The following is a 7,748-nucleotide window of genomic DNA, read 5'->3' on the forward strand; positions in this document are numbered from 1 at the left end:
TTGTAGATCTTCAAGTCCAACCCCCTGCCTGGGCGGGAGAAAAAACTGGGCTCAAATGATCCCAGCTAGGTAGGCATCAAGTCTTCTCTTAAAGACCCCCAGGGTAGGAGCCAGCACCACTTCCCTTGGAAGCTGGTTCCAGATCCTAGCTGCCCTGACCGTGAAGTAGTTCTTACAGATGTCTAATCTAAACCTCCTCTCCAACAACTTTTGGCCGTTATTCCTTGTTATGCCAGAAGGCGCTAGGGGAAACAAGGTCTCTCCCAAACCCTTCTGGTCCCCCCTAGTGAGTTTATAGATGGTCACCAGGTCCCCCCTCAGCCTTCTCTTGTGAAGGCCAAACAGGTTCAGGTCCCGCAGTCTCTCATTGTAGGGTCTGCCCTGTTGTCCCCGGATCATGCGGGTGGCCCTCCTCTGGACCCTCTCCATGCTGTCCACATCCCTTCTGAAGTGGGGCGCACAGAACTGGACGCAGTACTCCAGCTGTGGCCTGACCAGTGTCGTGTAGAGGGGGGGGATCACCTCCTTGGACCTGCCTGAGATGCATCTGGATGCACAACAAGGTCCGGTTAGCCCTGCCAACTGTGACCTCGCATTGTCAGCCCATGTTCATCTTGGAGTCAATAATGACTCCAAGATCCCTTTCTGCCTCCGTGCTCTCAAGAAGGGAGTTTCCCATCTTATAAGTGTGCTGCTGGTTACTACTGCCCAAGTGCAGCACCCTGCACTTGTCAGTGTTGAAGCGCATCCTGTTTTTGCTAGCCCACCCCTGTAACCTATCCAAGTCTTGCTGCAGTCTTTCCCTCCCTACTAGTGTGCTCACCTCACCCAAAATTTTGGTATCATCAGTGAATTTAAACGGGTGCTTTTCACCCCATCGTCCAAATAGCTGATAAAGAGATTGAACAGTGCGGGCCCGAGGACCGAGCCCTAGGGGACTCCGCTGCCCACTTCCCCCCAAGTTGAACATGACCCGTCCACCACCACCCTCTGAGTATAACCCTTCAGCCAATCTGCAATCCATCTAACTGTGTAGGCATCAATGCCACAGTCGCCCAATTTTTTAATGAGGATGGGGTGGGAGACGGTGTCAAAGGCCTTGCTAAAGTCCAGAAAGACTACATCCACGGCAACACCTGCATCCAATGCTTTTGTAACCTGATCATAAAAGGCAATCAGGTTGGTCTGACATGACCTGCCCCTAATGAAACCATGCTGGTTGCCCTTGAACATCCTCTCTGAGGCCGGCCCATCGCAGATGTGCTCCATGATGATCTTCTCAAAGAGTTTCCCTAGGACTGAGGTAAGACTGACAGGCCTATAGTTGCCTGGGTCATCCCTCCTCCCTTTTTTAAAGATGGGGACCACGTTGGCTTTCTTCCAATCATCTGGCACCTGGCCTGAGATTGGAAATGCTTGATCTATGGAGTGAAGCCCTGGGGTTGGAAAAGCCCTGCTGCTCATTTTTCCTGTCTTGCTCACCCTGACCAGGGTATATTTAGCCCTGCTGGATTCCCCACCCCTGCAGACAGACAACCTTCGATCCTCTCCACACCCACCACTCTCCCTGCTGCAGACCCGCCAACTCCCCCCATGGAGCCACTAGCCCCTACAATCCTATCCACCCCTCTCCCATACCCCAACTTACTTAGATCAGGTTCTTCTGGCACTGACGAATGTGTGCACAAGTTGCACCCAGTCTACAATCACACAGCTTAAAACAAGCGCATGATTGTATATCAGGTATGGCAAACACTTGCATAAACCCCAAATTAGCCTAGAAGGACTTACTTTTTTATTCCTATTCTGTCCTATTGCTCAACCCCATAATCATTTTACTACATATCCCATATTCACTTCACAAGTAAAATATGTAGAAGTAAGTGGTAAAAAGTTAAAAAGAGCTGTCAAAAGGGTGGAACTTAAAGATTGCTTGAAATTTAAGTTTCAGCGAGATCTTTAGGCATACTCACGCCAAACTGTCCAATTAGATTTTAATAATATTTTACTTCACATTAAAGCACGATCTACCTACACATAGGTTAAAAAAGCCATATTTACAGATATGGGAGAGGGTGAGAGCTATATTGGACACTTACCCAACATGTTTCAGACCCTAGGAAGGCAAAATAGAGCAACAGGATTTTTCCCTCTAAATTTTTCAGAACAAGGTTAAATCTAGCATCTCGATAGCAAAGATCAGACTACATAAGTTTAGTCTTCCCTTCTCCTCCCACTAATTCTGGCATCTAACTTCCAATTACTTTCAAAACACACATCAAATACAGGTTTCCCTCTATTTATGTGGGTTCTTTATATGCAAATTCGCTTTTATGCAATGAGTATATTTAGACCCATAATTTGTTATACAGAAGGTAAATTTGCTCTTATGCAGTGAGCATAGATGCCCCCTGCCCCCCAGCAGGTAAGTCTGTGGGGGGAGAGGAAAAAAGCTGTGGCCTCACTCACCCCAGTCCCAGCTGGGAAAGCAGCCGGTGCCAGCTGCCTGCAGCCACAGAGCTGCACCATGCTCCGCCTGTCGCCCTGTGCCTGGGCTTACCCCAGCTGCTGGGCTGCACTGTGCCGTGGTGCAGGCAGCTGGTGTCAGCTGCTCCAGCACAGGCTGGAGTGAAGCTGAATGAGCAGAGCCCTGGGTGGTGTGGAGTGCAGCACTCACCCCAGCCTCAGCTGCACAGCCCTGGGAGCAACTGACTCCAGCTACCTGTACCAGGGCATGGCACAGCCCAGGAGCAGAGATGAGTGGGGATAGACAGAGTACGGTGCAGCCTAGTGGCTGCAAGCAGCTGGCACTGGCCACTCGCAGGGCCGCTGCAGCCAGAGCTGGGGTGAGTGCTGCTCTGTTCCCTCTGCCTTGCTGCCTTGTGCAGCTCCAGGTGTGGCACCCCTTCCCCCCATCCCTTTCCTAGTCCTAGCCTCTCTCCCTCCTGCTATGGGAGCCTATCCCTATTTGTTACATTGTAAAGTAGGTTTGCTTTATGCAAATTCAATTTATGCACCATTCTTCAGGAATACATGCACAGCATAAATCAAAGGAAACCTGTATTTGTATTCCAATTATGTCCTTCTGAGATACAGGCCTTATTGTGCTTAGCGCTAAAAGAAAACTAGTAAAACAGTCCTATGCCTTAAGGAATTTGCAGGGCAGATCAGCGGTGCTCAACCTTTGGTCCATGGAGTTCTCCATGAGACCAGAAATTTGGAGGCATGGGAGGGGTAGCAGTGGTAATTGCTCCCAGAGCTGCAGCAATTAACACTGCCACGCTCCACTCCTCAACCCATGGAATGGATGATATGGCCCTGCACACCAGATTGTGCCGAAGTGTGGGGTTGCACTATGGCTCGATCTGGCGCACAAAGTTGAGCCAGTGCATGAGGTCACGCTGTGGCTGGATTTAGTGTGCAGGATTGTGCCACTGTGCTGGATCTTATCCTGGACCTACCTGGTGCCACTCATCTGGCTTGTGGGGCTAGAAGGTTGAGCACTAGTGTAGCTAGAAAAGAGGGCACAGCAGACTCCAGTGAGGCTCCAGCAGAGCCTTGAAAGAGCTCTCAGGCATCCAGAGCACAGCTGTGGGTAAAGGGCTCATTCTGTCTTACAGTCTGTGGGGTAAAGTCCTCAGATCTGATACGGACAACAGATCCCAATTCCAGAATTGTCTGTGCTCCAGCAACTCAGAATTAACAGAATTGAGTCTGGTCTTCCCTTGCAGACCACCTGTAGGACCAAACCTGTGGGGAAGGAAGGGCATGCAGAAGGCCCTTCCCATGACCGAATCAGGAAGGCGTCTTAGAGAGGGTTGGGGCTCGAGGCCTTCCTTGGAACATGAATAACATTTCTTGCTGACTTTTGTTGCAAAGATCTGACTGAATGGCTCTAATATGCAAAATGAAGTTGAAGGATTTATTCTTGATATACCATTCTACCCCACTATGATATTTTAGAGACCCAGGAGATGTACATGATGACAAACATACCAGCACCACTCTGTACTACTCTGAGTCCAAGGATGTTTATTACCTCTTTTGGCAATCAGTGCTCCTGTGTGCCAAGATATCTCCCCACCCAAAACAGGTATCTGTCAAGGTTACAGAGTGGGGAAATAAACAGAAAGGGCACACCCCTAAGAAACTGCTTGAATCCTTCCACTGAATAACAGAAATCAACACCATGCTGGGGATTATCACTGTCATCCCCAGTGAATGATCCATAACCAAGAGGTGAAGTCTGACATGCAGCATCACAATGGCATAGGAAGCTATGTGGGTGAGTATGAAAAGGCAAAACCATACTGTTGTTGTAAGGTATCCTTTGATCAGCAGGGTAAGTACCCTGGGAGATTGTGGGATGTCGATAGGAACATGCAGAAGCAGTTCAACCAATTTTTTAAAGATAGTTGAGGGTTCTTAGTGATTCATTGGAAAGATCCTGAAATTCCTCAACCTTTTCAGGAGCAAGTCCCAGGGAAGAAGAAAAGTTGACTGTTAACAGCACAGTCTTCAGCAATCCTTTGAGAGGCATGGACAGTAGGGCTGTGCAAAACAGCTACGCTTTGTTTCAGTTTAAGATTCGACTGTTTCGGAGGACAGTAATTCAGTGTTTTGGATCACTGTTCTGCTTCAATTTGGCTGAACGTTTGGGAGATTCGGATTGGCTGGGGAGAGACAGGTACAGCTGGGTGGCTGCATGTTCTCCCAAGGCTCCTCTAGCTGTGCCTGCCTCTGCCCCAGCAGGGACAGCCGCAGGAGAAGCCCCTATGACTGCCTTGCCCAGCCCCATCCCCCACCTGGCACTTTAATAGTGAAAAAGCTGGGCTGTGCAGGACTATTCCCAGGGGCCGCCTCCAAAACATTTCCAAAATAATTCCAATGGTTTGGTTTTGTTTCGGAAATGTTTCAGAGCCTTCCATTTTGTTTTGAATTCAATGTTTCGGGTGCTGAAATGAGCCGAAACACCTCCAAAATGAAACGGCTGCCGAAATGTTGCACAGCCCTAATGGGCAATCTAGGGGCCTGCTCGAGATGAAAACAAAGACCAGGATCCCCAAATAACAGGTTTGCTGTCCATGGGCAGGTGACCCGAAAGCTAAAATAGCCAAGCTGGCAACTAAGGAAAGGACGACCCAAGGTCACTGAGCAATGTCCTGTGGACACAAGAAAAACCCATGCTGGGGCAAGAATGCTTGGAGCCAGAAGATAGAACCAATGTTGCTCTTCCTGATTATCTACAAACATCCATGGAGTCCCTGCAGGCCTAGGAAATCTTGGAGCTCAATATGCTGGTGCCTTAGTCCTTCGAAAGCTTGAGAAGATTTCTGGATAGACCATGAAGTCCCAGGGATGGGAGGTGGTCTCACATTGGGTTTACCAGGAAAGAGGAGTTGAATGATGTGGAAAGGGAAGGAGTCCTACTCTGAGACCATGACTGATGACTTGATGCCAATCTGTGTGATGCCAGATATGGGGTTATCAGCCCAAGAACATTTCTTTACTGACAATCTGCAAGTTTTATGGACAACTAACCTTTTTACTGACACATTTTTGCATGTAGTACATAGACACAAGAGCACTTTAATACCCTCCCCATAGCCCCCAAAAGCCAGGGACTTTTTTAAATGCCCAGTATCACTAAATACAGCAATTCACAGCTTTTCTTATCATCCCTGCATTCTTGGAAAGCAAAACCCTTCCTCCAGCAGTGACAGCTAAAGCTTCCCTGGGCACAGGACAGTGGGAGCAGGAAAATCCAATGCTGAACCCACAGAGATACAACTTTCCCACCTACCTCAGCTGACAATTGACTTTTTGCCTATGTCCTTCAGAAACCATTCCAGGCACCGGTTGCTCTCCCCCAAATAAACTCTCCCCCTCAGTGCAAGGGGTAGGAAAGGCAGGAGTGTATCTTTCCCCATCCCCCCGCAAATCGCTGTACACTCCCTGAGGTGCAAAAAGTCTCCCAACTGCTGCTCCCTTTGCAGGAAATGGGAGAGAGAAGCCTGCTGCTGTGAGCAGCCCCTCTTTGCTGCAGCTGCTGCAACAGGTCAGGGAGCAAAGAGCCTGATCCTCCCTTCCCTGCTGCAGCTGTGAACCACAAGGTGGACAGGAGGGAGGAGAGAACTTGAATGCAGTAGTGACACTCCAAGCCCCGCTCCCTGTGCTCAGGGGACACTCCCATCCAGCTAAACTCATCCTCCTCTCCCACACATACAATATCCAAAGCATTTCCAAAAACACCCAAAGGTCCCAGTAAGCAGCAGTAGGAAAGTAGGGTTGCCACCAACCCTCCATACATTTTATGGACAAGTATTTTAGCCTCTTTTTTTCCCTGTAAATTTATGGATGGTTGGTAGCTCTGGCCAGAGGAAAAGGGTCTCCAGGAAGAAGTGATATCATGAGCCTGCTATTACCGAGTGGAACACTTGGTGCTGAGAACTTTGTCCAACCCAGGGGTCTGCAATAAGGGATATTCATAATTGTCTCTTCTTCTCCTTCTTAGTTGAAATGAACAACGGATACTTGTTTGGGATGGCTGAGTCACTCTGAAGTGGAGATGTTGGGTATGATGGTCTGATACCAAAATAAGCCCTTCACAAGAGAGGCAGTTATAAAAGATAACAGGCTTTAGGAAGCAACATCATAATTCTTGTGAGGAAACTTGCAGGTTGACAGCAATTAAGCAAATCTTAAATGGTAGTGCCTAATGGCACAACAGAAAGAAACAAGAGTGGGGGGAAGGGAGACAGAGGGGAGAAGTACTAAAAGGTACCAGTCTTCAAACTCAGTGGTTAAAAGTGGATCTGTGGTGCCTTTCAAGGTTGGCGCTACAAGGAGGAAAGGACAATGAAACAAGCAAAACGAGTAAATAAGGCATACCAGGATACTCATGCTGACCAAGAGTAATGATCTTTCCTCACCACCAAGTCAAGAGGAAAGGAGAGGGAGAGTGGGGATAAGTATAAATCTCCACTTACTGCCCTCCAGATGATGGGGTGCCGGGGTGCAGCTGGAACAATCTAAATATTGCAAAGGCAAATAAAGTTGTGGGCTGAACATACCCCAGTAGAGTGAGAATGTGTATAGGGACAACTGACTTAAAGGAAAGCATGGAGATTTTTACAGTATTAAAACTGTCACTGCCCATGAGGGGATCATTATTCAGGAAAATAAAATTTTGCCTTAAATACTTACTTTCCTTTTTATATTGTGAGATATATTCAGTGCTGTCACTTTTCTATTTAGCAAAGGTGGTGTTAATTCCAGGATCTGGAATGAGCTTTTGCATGAAGCCCATACTGGAACTACATCAATCTTGTTTTCCTGAAGTAAATCTAATAATTAGTTTGAAGTTTATGCAGATGTAACTTCTGCAACTGCCATCCAGAGAAAACCTGTGTCTCTTTGCCAATAATACTGAATTTACATTTCTATAACGAGGCATTTTTTGTTGCATGGTTTTTGTTTTGACAATTCGAGCTCAGCTTGTTTCTCTGAAAAAGCTTCTTTATTATCATTCTATTTTTCTATCAAACGAAGTGAAAGAGTAGAAAAATTTTAATTCTCAGCCCTCTTTTAACATCGATACATGTTATACATGCATGTCCTATGCTTATCAAACGCAAGAAGTGGGAAGCCAATTATGATCTTAAGCTTTTATCTTTGACTAGTGTTTATAACTTCAAAGGACTGCTCTCTAGTTCAAAAAGTAGATATTAGGGGATTCAACATTTCTA

The sequence above is a fragment of the Crocodylus siamensis genome, chromosome 5 (genome assembly GCF_052110815.1).
Source record: "Crocodylus siamensis isolate JL-2025a chromosome 5, ASM5211081v1, whole genome shotgun sequence".
Taxonomy (NCBI): Eukaryota; Metazoa; Chordata; order Crocodylia; family Crocodylidae; genus Crocodylus; species Crocodylus siamensis.